The 18,390-nt window shown below is 41.9% G+C and overlaps 1 protein-coding gene across 1 annotated transcript in view; it reads left to right on the forward strand.

The window, feature by feature from the left end:
• The first annotated feature begins 220 nt into the window (after positions 1-220).
• The window catches only part of NDRG1 (N-myc downstream regulated 1), a 71,809-nt gene continuing 53,639 nt past the window's right edge, over positions 221-18,390 (forward strand). The window contains exon 1 of the mRNA XM_068155494.1: positions 221-239. The gene's annotated coding sequence lies outside the window, so the exon portion shown is untranslated. The remainder of the gene's footprint in view (positions 240-18,390) is intronic.

Below are 18,390 nucleotides of genomic sequence, written 5' to 3' on the forward strand. Positions count from 1 at the left end.
CATTTATAAAAGGGGAGTCTAAAAAACTGGCCTTGCAGCTCAGCGAATTGAGGTCACTGAACAAGCTGCTGCCCTCCCCTCCTGCTTTTTTTCCAAAAAAAGCCAGATGATTTTATTAGAGCCAGCCGCTGAATAGATACCGCTGGCATTACAAGCCAAGCAAGACAGCTTCGATACTCTTTTCACTAACTTACTTTTTGGCCAGAGAACAAACCAATGCTTGCTGTATCATCAAACAGGTAACGGTCTCTTGTGCAATTATAGCAAATTATTATAATAGTTATTGTAATAATTTATAGATATTTGTCCCTTAAGCCAGCTCCTTCATCAGGTGTTTCACTGTCCGCTCCGTGACTGTCTTGTTGAGATCATGAGCATTTGAGCAGGGACCGTCTGTGTCATGCACAGCACTGGTCACCTAAGTCATGCCTAAGGGTTTTGCTTTTGGTAGTTATACTGGGTCACTGAACTAAACTGTTAGTGATAGGTGGTGGTGGGGGAAAAAGTATCATTTGGATGGGTAATGTCAGGAATCATAATATTATTTTAATTGTAAGGAATCCTGATATCATTTTTCCTGGCTTTGCTTTCAAGACCGGTGCAAATGTAAATTCATCAGGACTGGACTGTCTGTGCAGTTGTCTGGTAAGACACTGGCAATCAGCTGAGGCCCTAGAATGCTAGATGTGATGACCATGCTACTCAGCAGGTGTAAAGCAATGTAAAGTAGCTGTTGAAATGTGACCCATAGGTTAAAGAGAACTGTAATCTTAAGCCAAGAAATAAAACTTGGATATAACACTACCCGAATAAAAAAAACCATGTGGCTTGGATTAAATACTCAGACTGCAACACTCATACAATTATAACTTTAGGAAAAGAAAGCATCAGCCTTCTTAAATAAACATCTCTGTGACAGAGAGAACAGAACTTTTAAACAAAACAATATAAAACTGTGAGCTAAACAATAATCTCTTAAAAGGCAATCCAGAGCACTTTTCTTCAAACAACTTTAAAGGTTTCTCCATATCTCCCATTTTCTTCCATGTTCTAATCTCAGTAGGGAGATGATTATCTAATATCCATAACAGAGCATGGCAGATAGATGAGATACTACACTGTAGACATGCTTGTGGTTTGGCTCTGGTCCACTGTGTTTATAAGAGCTTCTGCTCTCTGGCTTTTAGTGTATAGACTTGATTGCAAATTTTCTGTGGATGTAAAAATGTGTACCTAAAATTCAGTGTTAAGATCTGAATGGAGCAGCTCAGACCCTTGGATAACGGGCCAGGAAACAAAAAACATACAAGCAGAGACTTTGCTTCAGTCTCAGCCATTCAAAGACACTGCAGTGTCAGAAATTATGTCCACCCAGGGTTCACTGTGATAATCGAATCTGTGCCAAGGCAGAATGACAGCAACGCTCCATGTGCAAGAAATAGATCTTGTGGTTGCACTCCATATAGCAAAGAAGAGACAGGGGTATATTTGCCTGTATTTGTGTACATATGTACCTAATACACACACATGCACATATAGAACAGAGATATGGTTGTAAGGATCAAATGTGTATACTTTGAAAAATGATGTCTTCATCCCCTTGGTAAGTCTTCAATTTCTCTTAACTAGAATTTCAATGTAAAAAAAAAGACAGACATTTTTTACCTCATAAGCAGTCAGACCAATGAGGTTAAGACTTCATTTTTATTGCCCACTGCACACAAAGGGGTAAAAAGCTATGCTGGAAAAAGGGTAAGTGGTACTCCAAAATACTCTAAAGTCAGTGGGATGATAGATGACTTCTAAAGGCCCAACACTCCTAGTGAGCTGGCAGGTGAGTGGGAGTCTGTTGAGATGGGTCTCTCCAGGTTTTTGTGTATCTGTGGAACATTTGAGTTGGTGCTATAAAGCTCTGTGTATCCCACTGTGTGGGGGGTGTAAGGGATAAACATCCCTAAACTACTTGTGAAATCCTTTAAGATCTGGAGGTGACCTGAGGAATGTTTTTCTCCAAAGGTCAGAGTGAGCTGGGGATGTTGCTATGGGCAACACGCAGTTAAAGCAGTTGGAGTCAAAAACATGAAGTAAGAGAAATCACAAAAGCTGGTGATAAAAGAAGGCCATGCTTGTGATGTACAACAACTTTGGAAGCGCTGAATATTGAAATTTTATGGTAATCCAAACCAGCAAGGTTTCCCCTTGGTCAATATAGTGGCTGTGTCCTAGTTCAACAGAGCCAAAGCAAGAGCCAGACCTCGTGTGATGCTGCCCCAGAGCTGGCACTGGGACAGGCTGGTGCCCTTCTCAGGGCTGGTTTCCTTCCCCTGCAACGTCCTCTAGAAGGAATACAGTTAATTTGATTGATTAAACCAGAGATACAAAATAAGCATAGGCTGTGTTGTCTACTATTTGCAATTCTTACAGCTCCCATGACCACAGCAGGAATTGCCCTTCAGTTTGACTAACACTACAAAATGCAAACACAGAAATAGCCAGAAAAGACAGAATTTGCATTATTTTTTCTTCCCTCCTCAGTGTGGTGGAAACTGCCTGTGAGATGCACCACAGCAATTCTGCTTCAGCACAGGGCTAGGAGCTTGACCTCTCCAGGTCATAGTATACAAAGTGTCCCTATGTTCTCTTTAATTGATATTCTATTTACTATTCTGTTAAATACCAGCTCTGGAAAGCCTCCAGATGGTGTGGATGAAGGAATGGTGTCTATTTGTCCCTATTCTTCCTTCACTGCTGTGAAAAAGAAGATGGAATTTGGTTTCCTGTTGGGATTGTAATCATTACTTTTCCAAATGAGTTTAGAGCATTTATGATTTTCTTTCTGCCTGTTACATGTTAAGTGACATTAGAATTGAAATGTGAATGGAGTGAGGTAGTGGTACACTGCTTGCAGCTCTGGAGCCAGAAACTAACTTGCTTCTCATTCAGCAATGCTAAGCCATTGCAAACATGCTGCTGGCCAATCTTTAAATAATATGTCAATGATATTATTTGGTTTATTCCACATTAAGCACATCCTACTTTTCAATTATAAATGTCTGCTTTCTTTTCCTTTCTCCCCTCTGCCCCCCCAGCATGCCAAGAGTTATTACCTTAATATTCTTTAACTCCAGAGAGAATTGAACTAGTGAGCCACAATAGTTCTGGTTATCAGTGCTTCCGTTTTAGGTAACAATTAACTGTGCTTGCAACCAGCACGTGTAAAGAAATGTATTGGCCAGTGGTGATTCACATGCAGAATCAGGCTGCTCATGGAGGGCTTGTGAATGGAAGGGAAAGCCAAATTTGTTTTATGCATTATCATGCAGATATTATGTCCGTTAACATGGAGACAAGATGAAACCGACAAAGGCTGAATTGCTTGCCAAAAAAAGATAGAAAAAGGTAATGGCATGTCTGAGGAATGACTCTGGATCTACTGCCTCCAAATAATTGGCTCTACCAAACATTACCTGCCTTTAATGAATAATTCATTGTTAAATGTTTGGAAACAGCTGAGCAACAGGCACATTACACTAAAAGGTGTCTTACTGGCATCTTTGCTGCCATGAAGGATGTGACTTAGTATTCCTCCATTCTGGCACTGAGAGAGTCTATATATGGTAAAAAGCAGCTCTGCCTGGTCTTTATGAGTGATTAAAGGTGAACAATTGATTTACGATTTTTGTTACAGATCTTGCTGGCAACCATACAAGATGTGGACTGCCTGGTTGTTTTTCTCTCAGTAAATGTAGTGTTTTCAGCATGATAAATATTTTTATTCACATGCTTAGCTTTCTGAAGACTTCTTCTGCCTTAGTTCTGTTTTGCTAACCCATCACCTCTCTTTTCAGCCATGTCTTCACAGGATAAAGTTTCAGAGTAATTTTTCATTCGTAAAAATATAAACAAAACTAAACCCAAACAAACAAACAAAAAGACAGGGGGAAAAAAAGGTTTTGATTGCTTTCAGTCTATACAGATCATCACATCACTGGAAAAAAAACTCACTGGAGTATGTCAATAAGCATTTAATTTCTGCTGGTAAAGGCTCTGCCTACTGCCCCTTGATATTTGACTTTCACATTGAATGAAACAAGCCAACTCCTATGAATTTTGGTGTAAGCTGTATGTGTCTATCTGAGTCTGGCTGTTTCTCTGGGTATGCCAAGTATCCTCAATAGGGATGTTCTGCAGCAATCAAGTGTATAAAGGCAGAAACACTTCCCCAGGAGGAGTCAGAGACCATCTTCATTAGTATCTTTAAACTCATTCAGACAAGGAGATGAATGCTTAAGTTGGCTTTAGAGACTTTGCTGAAGCAGAGGCTCTAACAGTGCTGTGGACAATGTGATGACCAGATGCTTATGAGGCCTCCATGCAGATTGAGATGCATTGTGCTCACAGTCACATGTGAAGCAGATCTTTAAGAAGGGTACAAATAGTCACTGTCTTAAAAGTTGTTGCCTTCATGCCTATCCTACATACACTGAATAAACTGCATCTGCCCACAAGACATTATTACTTGACCTTTTGCTTACACAGTAGCCTTGCTGCTTTGGTAAGGGTAAATATTTTGAGCATTTATTTGGTTTAAGTATTATTTGTCTGCCACATCTTCACCTATTCTGAAATCTCTGTTCATAAATCCACTTCCTCTCAGCCTTTCCAAAGCCCAAATATCAAACCTCTCTGTGCCAGCACAGAAAATATGCTCTTGTGTTGCCCAGTTGTGTCAGCTGCCTGGTTCCTGTGTGTGAAGTATCCCTACCAGTACACTGCCAGGTGCACAAAAAAAATAGTACTCATCCTCAAGTAATGCCAGTTGGCAATGACCAGTTTTCCAAATGGTCACCATTCTCCTGTCCCTGTTCTCAAAGCTCTTGCTTATGCTCCAGTTAGTTTCACTGTCCTTGCCAAAGCCTTTCCTGCATTTCCACCCTTGCTCAACATGCTCAGCTCACACCTGCCTTCTTCTCCTCCCTGTCCCATTCTTTGTCTTCCAGCGTCAGAGTCCCACTCTTATAAGGCCCTTCAGGGAAGCTCCATATTGCAAGATACTGACCAGTATTGTGTCATGTCAGCATTGTTTTCAGGTTATCACTAAACCTGTACTCCTTTTTTACCTGGGCTTCTTCACCTGACTGAACTTTTTCATCTAAGTTTCATCCTTGGCAACTACAGACAATATTTCATGCTGTAAAATAGCTGGTGGCAAAGGAGGTAAAAGTACTCTTGCTGAAGTAAATCAGGAGTAACTAAATCTGGTATGTTGCTGTCCAAATGGAAAAAAAACCAGGGCTGTGCACAAAATACTGCAGAGCATGGAAGTTTAGTGTTCTGTGCCACTGTGAAAACCATGACCTTGCACCTCATGTGACAGTATTGCTAAGTGAGCTTTGAAAAGAGAACGTTTTTCTAGTGGACTCTCTAAAAATGTGGGTGGCAAAATAGCAACAGTAATCACCAATGTTAATTGCAGTCACACGTCAGGTTTCACCGGGTTTATCAACTTCCCATATAAAAGACATTGTTACATTTGAAAGCTGAGGTCAAGCTAGCTAATCATTCATAGCTTGTTTACTTTCTCCCAGGATTGTCTAGCAGGAATTGTACCTTGTGTTTTAAAGCTATTTCAAACAAAGAGCCTGGAGTGAAATTGTTTGATCGATTTAAAGATCTTTAGAGCTGACCTGCCAATCAAAGTGATTCAGATAGCTTGTGTGCTGACTGGTGAATTAGACTCAACTCTGCATTACACTGATTGATGTGTGGAGTGTCTCTGAGGAACTGATCTGCGTTTTTTTCCCCCCAAAATGCTGATTCCAGTGAGGTGGTGTTACTACATGTTTGAAACCATCTACTATGTCTGTTGCTAAAAATCATGGGACTGTGAGTCAGTCATCTTGGATGACTATGGGTCTGCCACTGAGTCACCAAAAATGAATGTTTATACTGCACCCAGAATGAACAGAACGAAAGCAGTCTAACCAAAGGGTTGAAGGACTGATCACTGGCTAATCAGGGCAAATGATAAGGCTATAGTTTTATAAGGTTATTTTGTAAGACTACAGTGTTCCCACTTACCATGAGTTCAGGATGGAGTAGTGCCTTTGTAATGCTGTGCCCGAGGTTATCTAACTGTACAATGGGTGAAGGCACAGGTGTGGCAAAGTGTTTTGAAAGGAGTATTTTAGTCATTGTGTTAGAGTGAGGGTTTTTTTTCTTCAAGTTACAGGATATGACTTCAACACAGACATAGGGAAAAGTAGGTTTGTAGTCACAATATGTGTGTTCATAGGACAAATACAGCATAGATAAAACCCCAAATAAATATAATTTATTTCTATTTGACCTGTTACAAAACTCTGTAGTAAAGACGACTGATGATTCAGCTTTGTCAGTGAAAGTCAGCCTTATAAACAACCCAAACTAGCTAAGACCCCCTTTTGCAGATAAAGGCTTTTGCAGATAAAGGCAGCCTTGTCCTAGATTTGTCAGCTAGTAGTTAACAGTCATTGAAGGCTGGAGAACTCTTGCCCCTGGGACACTTCCAGGAGCTGGCTGCTATCCCTGTGGAGGGGAAAGCTTTATCTCAGACCATCACTGCAGCCTTCAGAGTCTGCTCCGGCTTCTGCCTGCCACTCATCTGCCAAATCATAGGACAGAATCATTGAATAGTTTGGATTGGAAGGCACATTTAAAGGTAATCTAGTTCAACCTCCTTGCAGTGATCAGAGACATCTTTAATTAGATCAGGTCATTCAAAGCCTTACCCAACCTGACCTTGAATGTTTCTAGGGATGGAGCATCCATGACCTCTCTGAGCAACCTGTTCTAGTGTTTCAACATCTTAACTGTCAAAAATGTGTTCTGTTTTGCTCCTCTAGTTTGAATCTACCCTTAAACCATTACCATTACCCTTTGTCCTTTTGCAACAGGCTTTGCTAAAATACTGTCCTCATCTTTCCTACAGGCCCACTTTAAGTACTGAAAAGCCACAATAAAGTCTCTCTGGAGTCTTCATTTCTTCAGTCTGAAGTACACCAGTTCTGTTAGCCTTTCCTTATAGAAGAGGTATTTCAGCACGAGCACAATGCCTGGTGCTGGCTCCCAGCGTACCACAGTCCAGTGCAAGAAGGGCTCTGCCTTGTGGTTCCTCTCCTTGAATCATTTTCTCCACAAGAATACAAAAGGCTTTGTTTTGATCAAAAGAGGAGAGGGAAAACTTTGAAAAAGGCAAGTTAAAGCCAGCCGTGTGAGTTTTAGCACTTGGTGTAGTGTACAATGCTCTGCATTGAGCAGACTCCAAGGAGAAGGACATATGTGCTTATTTAAATGGGAAATCAAAAGAAATGCTCTGTAAGCTGTCCAGGAGTTGAGACATTTAGGGATCAGTTTCCTAAGAGAGTGTAATGGCATGACAGCAGCTAAGAGATGATTAGGACCAACATACAGAGCAAAGCCCTCTGAAAGAGATGCTTGTCCCAGACTTACGATCTGCAGAGTAGATCTCATATGAAATCAATCTCTTTGTAAAGTGCATTTGAACAAGAAAGACATAGGCAGGAAAAGATATCTTTTAGGTCTCGGTTCTCCTGAAAACACTCCCTTGCTGACAGGGACAAAACCAAAGATGTCCACCTAGTTAGACATCCTTCTGGGATGTGCTTCTATCAGCAGTTACCTCTTCCAGCTGCTTGGCCCTCCCAATCTACTGGATGAGCCACTCGTGGGACTGTTATTTTCCTCATGGGTAATGAGCAGGATTACTTTCATTGTTCATCTTGTTGGTCATAGCTGATGTTCAGCAGCAGTTGTCTGAAGAGTGTTCCCACAAAGGGCAGTAGTGTCCTCCCTACTCTAGTCATGAGGTCTGTGGTGACAGGTTGGAGTCGATGATCTTTGAGGTCTCTTCCAACCTTAGTGATACTGATACTGAATACTGAATACTGAATACTGAAATGCCCTGCCTGTAGGGTGGTTGGCAATCACTGAAAGCCAGGATAGCAAGGGAAAGAAGGGAAGCAGAGTCTGGCAAGAAGATCTCAGAAAGATGTAAAACCACTAGCCAAAGCCTAGAAACTGTATTACCTCATTTCACTCAACCACTGTAGCTTCCTAGAATCTGGTATTCTGAGCCATGAACCATGAACCTTGATAATTTCCACAATAGAGAGGGACTCCAGGGATCTAGATATCTAGGTGAGTCCAGGGAAACTCCAATTTCAGCTTAGGACAAAGTAGAAAGAAAGATGCGATATGCAGGCTGACACTATCTTCTACAGTTCCTCAACTCTTCTATACAACTCTTGTTTGCTTCCTCAGCATTAATATATCATGAATAATGGCAGACATATCATATATGAAAACACCTTTTGTATAGCACACCCTATATCTGTCTGGAAAGCATGAATGAGCCACTCCTTTGGTACTCCTCTTGAAGCTGGGTCATGGTACCAAGAACAGAAGATGCCTGAGTCCAGAAGGGCAGCCCATACAAAGCAGTCATCTGACACAGGAGAAGGCTCTTCACCTCCAGCAAATAGTGATAACTCCATTACTCTTCTGCTTCAGGCATATAAATCCAGGGTATGTAGAGCAACAGACCCATACATCTGTTGTTTCCTGTTGGTAATGCATGTTTAGATCATGTGTATGCACTGCTTAGGAAATCTTATCTCTGCAACTCATTGTGAGGACTGTGTATGTAAAACCTAGGGCTTGGCATTTTTGATGTCTGGCCAATGTCTGGCCACAGGTCCTCTGAGAGTGGTTTGTTTTTTTGCATGGCCACCTCTCACTGCATGATGAAATGTGCTTTTACTGCCTTGTGTTCAACCCAGGAATTGAACACAGAACCCCACCATGGTGCATCATGGTTTTGATGGGAAAAACTCTGGGATTCAACTAAAAGTAGAGCATATCTCAGTGGGTGATTACAGTTACTTTCCACAATATTTCTGCTGTGCATAGAGTAGTCATAGTCCTTATGCAGCTGAAACATTAAACAGGCTAATGAGCCTTTCCTGGTTTTTTCTTACACTTCTCTCAGCAGTTAAGCATTGTCTGGGAGGACTACTTCGAGAGAGCCCAGCAGAAACCAGAAGGGAGGTCAACCTTTTACCACTGTGGCTGAATAAAGGAACTTGTTCCTTACCCACTTTGTAACAGCAGGGTGTGTGCATATCACAAAGAGACAAACTAATCTGGCAGAAACTGTCTTTCAGAATTTCCTAACTCTCCCAAGCAATTCTGCTTGCTTTCAACCATCACCACCAATCAGTCATGCTGCTAGATTCTGCAGACGCTGAATGAAAGCCTTGTCTCCTTCCATTTGCTGCCCACCTTCAGAATGGGCTTGGCTCCCATGTGCTGCATAGAGCAGTGACAGTCCTAGCAGAAGGAAAGCACTGAGGCCACCAATCTACCTGATTGTCAGTGGTGTCTCCCAGCTTGTCTTTACACCAGCAAATACTGAGTCCTCCAGGCCACAGTGCCATTGCACTACTTACCTACTCAGTGGCTACACCACCACCTGCTGTACCCACAGGAAAGGGGATTTTAAACCCTTCTGTCAGCTTTTTGTTCCCAGGCTAACCAGTTAAACTGTTTTGAAGAGGTGTTGAGAAAAACACGTGTTATACATATATATCTAGCAAATAAGCAAACCCCAATAAATCTAGTCTGTTACATCTTCTCCCCTGTGCCTTTGGAAATCTGATCCTGAATGCCATTAACATTTTTACAAACATTTAAAATCAGAAAGTCAGTCCTTTAGGGTTTTGTGGTCTCCTGGTTTGAGTAACCTGAGAAGCTCCAGATCTGTAGGCCTTTATGAGGTTAGCTCCCAAATTTGTGCTTAGATGCTTTTCATAATTTCGATTTTAAGTTTGGGTGGAAGCTTTAGGTTGTTCTTTCAGGGTGGTGGTTCTCAAAGGTGTGTGCACACAAAGCCCATACTAAATGCCTGTCCTTGCTCAACTTTTAGACAACCTTCCTTTCATCCCTTTGTGGCAACCTTCTGTGGCTGATAGCAAATAGACACACTAGTTGAGAGAATTTGTCTTCCTGCCCTTAAAATGCTATGTTTCATTGAGAAGGAGCCCAGACTTCAGGTAACCAGCTGTGTCACCCCATGGGTGTGTATTTCTGCTATAAAATAATTACCCACCTTAGGAAGTGATCCTTGGCTCCTATCATAAAGTCTTTCAGGGTGGTGATTTTATAATATGAAGCTGAGGGGACATGCCCTTGGGAAAGACCAAGAGTTTGGGTGTTCAAAGACAGCAGGGATGATGATAAAGGTAATGCAATTCTCACTGCCAGTGCAGAAGGTTGCCTTGGGGAGGTGTCACCCACGCTATACTGGGGGTTTGCCTTAAACAGAACTGGTTGGATTCATCCATAACAGATCTGGGAGGAAAAAAACAAAGCAGTTTTTCAGTTATGGACAGTCAGAAGTTCATTGCCGCAGTTTCTTCCCTGAATGCTTTTTATTTCACAGGGCAGACATAACCACAGAGCACAGATGGGAGCCTGGTTTACAGTTCTCTGTGGCAGAGAACATATACCTGGTTTTTCAAAGATGTTCTACTGCTTAAAGTAATCACTTCTCATAGTTATTAGATACAACAATCAACACCAAGTATGAGAATTTTAAGCTACAAAACCCTCACCCTGCATATTGAAGATGCTCTTCACCAAAAGCTTTTCCTTTCCTCCCTTTTCTGCAGCTGCTTGACAGAAGGCCTTAGAGATTAGCTGCGTTCCTGTGAGCTATTTATACTAACATATTTTGTGTTGAAAGATGTAAGCCCTTTGTTTCCTCTGTATGTACACAGTGATCCCCGAGGGCAAGCAAATCCTGCTTTGTTTTGGATCAGATGCACTGTGAATTACTTTTGTAAAATGTTCCTGAGTGCACTTTCATGACTCAGTCTCACCTTTTTGCTTCCACATGTCACCAGGCACGTTCAAATGTGTGTGCAGCTTTCCAATTCCAGATTACCCTCATTAAAACAAGTCTAATTCCCACTTGGGATGATACCTTCAAAACATTTTCTCATAACCAATGCTTCTTGGTATTTTTTCCTGACACAGAAAGAAAGTTTAGCTCCTTGGTTGAGCAAAGAAAGAAAACCATCCAGTAAGACAGCTGTCCATTTTGGCTGGTGATGTGTTAGACTAGGCAGCCTACACATATAATGTAGCCCTCACATTCATGGGGCTATATGGCATTCTCTGTTCCTGTGAACGGAAAAGGATTGTGCTTCCACACATTCTAGGTAAGAGGACCTGAAAAAGAAGCACAGTGATGAGTATGGTACAAAAATGTGGGCACGCATATGGATAGATTTCACCTTAGACATCCTTTGCTTTTCTCCCTTCCCACAGCAGAAGAGCTTGTCTGCTGGAATATACACTCAGGTTTGCTTTGAAAGAGCAGGCTCAGAAATGCAAATTCAAAGAGGTACAGGTGCCCAAATGGGAATTGCTCTGTATGTCTCTGCATTGTGGAAAACACCTGCAAAAAAGGGGATCTAAACAACCATTGGGCTCCACACCAAACCAGCTTGATGGGACTGGAGACTTTCTTATTAAGACTTTTAATGACTCTCCACCCTTGTAAACAAGGATTCTGCCACAGGAAAAAAATATGTAAGTACAAAGCCTGAATAGTGTGGTTGAATGAGAATACAACATGGCCTTCCTAGTCTCCAAGGCAGTGCACTTCTCATCCTCCCTTCAGTTCCGTGGTGAATCTGACAGGATATGAGGCAGTGGACACAAACTGAAAGACAGGAGAATGCGCCTGAACATCAGGAAACACGTTTTTACTGTGAGGGTGACCGAGCACTGGCACAGGCTGCCCAGGGGGTTGTAGAGTCTTCCTCTTTAGAGATATAAAAAAGTACCTAGACATGGTCCTGGGAATCTGGCTCTGAGTGTCCCTGCTTAAGCAGGGAATTTGGACCAGATGACCTCCAGAAGTCCCTTCACCATATGTGATTCTCTGAATCCTCTGGGAGTGTGCCTTTGCCCGAAGCCTCCCACATGCTGTGTGGTAGCAGGGCAGCAGCCCTCTGTTGCAGTCTCTAGCCGGGACACAGTGTATGTGATCCAGTGTGAGTCACTGAAGCTGCAGGTCACCAGCCAAATTCTTCTTTTTGTTACACCCATTTAGTCCCGTAGGCTTCAGTGAGTGGGAGGCTAATGGCATCAGTCCAGATACAGTGTATTAAGCAAAAATGTATTTGGGTCCAAGCTGTTTCAAAAGTGCTCAATACACAAAGCACACTTTAATAAGATGCTCTGAAAAGGTCACCCAACTCTCATCCCTTTGGGAAAAGAATTAATTTAAACAAGACTTGATTAAGGAATAATACCATCACAAAGGAGATTTTGCTTTTTCTTGGACAGTATAGGTGGCCATCAATTGCTGAATCCTCCCTTGGTTGCTCAATTTAGTGATACAAACACAAAATGCTATTATGTGCTGGGCACTATTTACAGTGCTAATTACCCTGAAATGAGGTTTTATGGTAAATGCTCCCACACTTCACTGGCACTCTGTCTTTTAGTTTTATTATGGAGACCTTTCTCTTGGCCTTAGCATTCATTCAAGGATTTTACTTTCTGTTACTTGCAAGTTATTAGTACCACATTTATTAGTCATACTGCCACCTTAGAAAGCTTCAGATCAACTCAGTATCACAGTATATTAGTTGTTGGAAGGTACCTCAAGAGATCATCAAGTCTAACCCCCTACCAAAGCAGGATCACTTAGGGTAGTCTGCAAAGAAATGCATCCACGTGGGTTTTGAAAGCCTACAGAGAAGGAGACTCCACAGTCTGTCTGGGCAGCCTGTTCCCATGCTCTATCACCCTCACTGTAAAGAAGTTTCTCTTCATGTCTGTAGTGTGCACCACCAAAAAGAGATTGGCCCCCTCCACTTGACACCTACCCCTCAGATATTTATACACATATGAAGGCTAAAGGCCCAGCAAAGCTGCTACATAGCTGTGATGCATTACAGGCTCTGCTGGGCTGGAGGCAAGGAGGAACAGGGAATACATCTTGCAAATCCCATAGGAGACTAAACAGGTATCAACATTCTGCAGTGTCACTGCAGTGCTAGAGGATGCCACTTCCAGCATTTTGCCCCAGAGCATACAATAGTTCAGGCTGATGGGCACACACTTTGCAAACACCTCTGACATAACTTACGCAATGTCTAAACAACTTCAATGCACAGCAGAGACCTCCTTGTCCTGGCAAGGGGGTGGCAGGAGGGACATGACATCCAAAAGAACCTGAAAACCAAATGGGACCATACTCAAAAGACCCTGAATGTTTCCCCATTTTTTTTATTATGTCATTTGGAGAATATATGATGATTTTTTTTCCAGATTGAGAGAGCAATATGTATCAAATATCCTTATCCCTCCCAAACAAAAATCCCAACTAATTAAAAGACATGTCTAGAAATGGAATTTTTTTATATGGTCTTTATAAAACTTTTCTAAGGCAAACAGGTGTGAAGAAGGATAGGAGATGAATCCAGACTGCAGTGTAGTTTTATTCTGCTCTGTAAAGCAATGGTGCAATAGGAAGAAATATATTGCTGCAAATTAACAAAAGTTGATTCTAAACAAAAGGGCTGCTACAACACAGAACTATTCTAAGTTATTTTGAATTTGTTGAACTAAACATATGTATGGGGAGTAAAACAAAAGAGAGTTGTGATTTGAAGTTTTTGTTTTACCAAGTGAAATAGTCACACTCATTAGATTTCTGATTTCTATTACCAAAGGAAAATCCTCCACTCTTAAAGGAAAAACAACCAACCACACACACAAACCCCCACCAACAAACAACAACCAAACAAACAAACACAAGAAAGGGACCTGGGGGTACTGATTGACAGCCAGCTGAACATGAGTCAGTGGTGTGCCCAGGTGGTCAAAAAGGCCAATGGCATCCTGGCCTGCATCAAGAAGAGTGTGGACAGCAGGAGCAGGGAAGTCATTGTGTCCCTGTACTCAGCACTAGTTAGGCCACACCTTGAGTACCATGTCCAGTTCTAGGCCCCACAGTTTAAGAAGGACATTGAGAATCTTGAATGTGTTCAGAGAAGGGCAACGAGGCTGGGGAGAGGCCTCGAGCACAGCCCTGTGAGGAGAGGCTGAGGGAGCTGGGATTGTTTAGCCTGGAGAAGAGGAGGCTCAGGGGAGACCTTATTGCTGTCTACAACTCCCTGAAATGTAGGCAGGCAACCAGCACCAGAACAAGAGGACACAGTCTCAAGCTGCGCCAGGGGAAGTTTAGGCTGGAGGTGAGGAGAAATTTCTTCCCAAAGAGAGTTGTTAGCCGTTGGAATGGGCTGCCCAGGGAGGTGGTGGAGTCACCATCCCTGGAGGTGTTCAAGAGGGGATTGGATGTGGCATTTGTTGCCATGGTCTAGTAGTCATGAGGTCTGTGGTGACAGGTTGGACTTGATGATCTTTGAGGTTTCTTCCAACCCTATTGATTCTATGAATCTATACAGGACCTAGACAACAACTGCACAATTTTCTCTGGCTTCTTCCTACCTCATATGCTGTGGTCTCATCATTCTAGCAGCCCTGATTGCTCAGATTGTGCCTGGCATTAAACATTTGACAGAGTCCTTTTGATGCTAACTTCATGGTTATGACAAATGGCAGATTGTTAAAGTGGGAGCTGTGTTATCAAAAGTCTATCAAGAGTATGCCAAGAACTCTGGCTTCTTGTGCAGAATTCAAATGTGCAATAAGCATTATGTAGATTGGAGAATGAGACAATTTGTAAACTCCAGTCAAATCTTAGTAAGAAAGAGGAACACAGAGGTGTGCAACTGGAACCAGCAAGTGTGCCACCAAGTGTGTTCTTGCTCACTTGCTTTTGCTAGAAAAATCCTTAAAAGAGGGAATCTTTAAAAGTTGACTGCAGCAAGGTGAACCCTGGGGACTTAATGGAGGGTGAGTGTAAGATCTGCCTTTAAAGAGGCAGAAACCAAGGAGAAGATCAAATCCAGGGAATTCAGCAGAATGTGGAAAGCTACTGAAAAAAAATTATGAAATGGCCTGTGAAGACTTGGAAGATACTAGGGTGCTAAGTAATAGTCAGCACAGTTTTGTCAAGAGTAAAGCACGTTAAGGGAATTTAGTTTCTTCTTTGACATAGTAACTTATTGTACAGGGTTCATGTGTCAAGGTTTTGGAAGCAAGGGGCATTATGGGGGTGGCTACAGGGGCAGCTTTTGTGAGAAATTGCCAGAAGTTTCTCTCATCTCAGACACAGACAGTTCCAGCTGGCTCCAAGCTGGACTCACCGCTGGCCAAGGCTGAGCCAGTCAGTAAGGGTGGTAACTCCTCTGCGCTAACATATTTTAAGAAGGTGAAAAAACTGTTGCACAACAGTAGCTGGGAAAGAGGAGTCAGTCTGGGTGAGAGAAACAACTCTACAGACACCAAGGGTGGTGAAGAAGGAGGGAGTGCTCCAGGCACTCCAGGGGCAGGAGCAGGAGCAGAGATTCCCCTGCAGCCCATAATGTAGACCATGGTGAGACAAGCTGTCCCCCTGTAGCCCATGGAGGTCCATGGTGCAGCAGATATCCACCCACATCCCATGGAATATCCTGCACTGGAGCAGGTAGATGTGTCCTGAAGGAAGCTGCAGCTTGTGAAGAGCCCACACTGGATCAGGTTTGTTGTAGAAGCTGTGGCCCATGGGGAAACTCATGCTGAGCAGCTCACGAAGGACTGTGTCCCATGGCTATAACCGCACACTGGAGCATGAGAAAAGCATATGGAGGAAGGAGGAGCAGAGACAACATGTAATGATCACAATCATTGAAGGTGTTCAGGAGAAGACTTGATAGGGTGCTTGGTTGCATGGTTTAGTTGATTAGGTGGTGTTGGTTGATAGGTTCGACGCAATGATCTTGAAGGTCTCTTCCAACCTGGTCTGGTCTATTCTATTCTATTCTATTCTATTCTATTCTATTCTATTCTATTCTATTCTATTCTATTCTATTCTATTCTATTCTATTCTATTCCCTTGTGCTGCATGAGGTAGAGGATTCAGGAGTGAAGTTGAGCCTCGGAAGAAAGGAGAATGGGAAGATGGTGGTATTAGTTTTGCTTTTATTTCTCACTGCCCTACTCTGTCACTAATTGATAATAAACTTATCTTCCCCAAGCTGAGTTTGTTTTGCACTTGACAGTACTTGGCAAGTGATCTCCCTGTTCTTGTCTCAGGCCACAAGCTTTTTATCTCATTTTTCTCCCCCTGTCCTAAGAGGAAGTGAAACATCAGCTTGATGGGCACCTGGTAGCCAGCCAAGGTCATTCCACCACACTCACCCAGCTGATGTCAGGTAAGCAGCTGACGTAATTTATTGCATTTGCAACAAAACTTTGTGTAAGACTCCACTGTAACATTCTTATAAGGAAGGAAAGGATATATGGTCTACACAAAACTACTATAAAGTAATCACAAGATTCAGGGCTATGACTCAAAGTAGGATGTAAATAATTGCTGCTCAGTAGGGATAGCATAAAGCCCTTTACAAGTTGTGATTTATAACACTGTAAAACAGATTCCAATTTCATAAGCAACTGACACCAACTGATGCAGATAAGTTCAACACAAAATGATCTCACTAAACAGAAATGCCACAAATTAATGAATTTGTTAAACCACAGAAATTAGAAATCATAGCAAAAGGAGAGAAGCTTTCAAGGCAGCAAGAGCATAGAAAGGGAAAATGAAAAAGCATGATACTTGGGCAGCAAAGCAAATGCCACCTTGGGACATATTAGCAGGACTAGTCATGAGGTCTGTGGTGACAGGTTGGACTTGATGATCTTTGAGGTCTCTTCCAACCTTAGTGATACTGTGATACTACTGTTAAGTCAAATACAGGAGGTAATCTCTGCAGTTCATTTAGCCTCCTTTACATAACAAATCTATAGAGTCCCTGAATTCCAGATCTCAGTGCCAGCTTTGGATACTGCACAATAAAAAATGTGTAAAGAGAACAGAGACACTTGGTGTGAAGAACTATGAACTGGTCAAGCAGTTTAAGAAAGAAGATTAATAGGGAAATGTTTTCAAAATAAAGTTTGTTTGGCTTTTGAAAATACTAAAAGGGCATGACCAACAGTAGAAATGCCACAGCATCACACAGAGAAGGAAAGCCCCAGAATTTCCAGCCTTCCTGGACAGGGAACGATTAACAAAAGTGTTACATATTAGAAGAAAAATTTGTTCTCCAAGTGCCCTCAGTATATGATAAGACAGGACTAACAGGATGAAAAAAACCAGAAAATGAGTTCTTAAAGTAATGTATCTCAGAAGTCATTGCCTAGAGAACTCTCAAACTCTATTGGTTTAAACATCTGGAGAAGGGGTGGCTACATTTACTTGATCTCTTTCCAAAGAGGCAGGCAGATTCCCATTTTGTCTTTTCTTCAACACTAGTTTTCTATAATTTGATACAAAAATACAAGTTCTGTTCTTTCCATCAGAAGCTTCTTGGCAGCCTTCTCACTGTAAGTGGGGGGTGGGGGAGGGAAGTAACATTTGGAAAATGCTGTGAATTTCTTTCCAGCTCTGGTTTCCTGGCAATAACCTTGATACATACTCAAAACCTTAAGGCTAGTAGCCTGTTTTTTCAAATGTATACAGTAAGTCAGTACTTTCAGTAGTGTTTTCATCTAGTTAGGGGCTTGACTTTTTGACTTTTTTTTTTTATGCATTAGTGCAATGTTCCATGTACTTTTTGTTTTTCTTTAAAGTTTTGTGCTTTTTAAGTGATGACAAATACAACAATTTGCCCAAACTTCTCTACTCCTCTTTCTATAAGGAGCTGGCCCAAAACTTCTTCTAATCTCTTGGAGGGTTACATCCCATGTTTTCCAAGATGCCAATGCCTCCAGTGTTTATGCCCTTTTTCTTCTACAAATACTTACACCAGTGCAAAGCAATGAACAGAAAAGAGATATGTTCAACTTCCAGTGTTACTCAGTTTGCATCTAGATTATACAGTGATATTAAGCCTATCTTGATCTTGTCATCTGGGCTACCAGCTTCCTCAGCAGAGTTTCCTAGACTTAAAACCATCTGTAATGCAGCTAAACTTTCTCAAAGCCAGAAGCTATCCCTTGTGTTTATCCTTGAAGTCAGAGACAGTCTGAAGAACACAAAGTTGACTTTTATATCAGCTACCAAATCCTCTCCTCACCCTTTAAAAGGATTGAGCAAAGTACCTGATAAGGTGTTCAAATTTTCCTTCTAAGTGTAAGCATCTCATATCTTTGGTCAATAATTCAGGAGAGGATAGATATGTCATTCCATCTCCACTTTTC

The sequence above is a fragment of the Melanerpes formicivorus genome, unplaced genomic scaffold (assembly GCF_026170545.1).
Source record: "Melanerpes formicivorus ecotype bairdi unplaced genomic scaffold, bMelFor1.0.p_v2 SCAF_32, whole genome shotgun sequence".
NCBI lineage: Eukaryota > Metazoa > Chordata > Aves > Piciformes > Picidae > Melanerpes > Melanerpes formicivorus.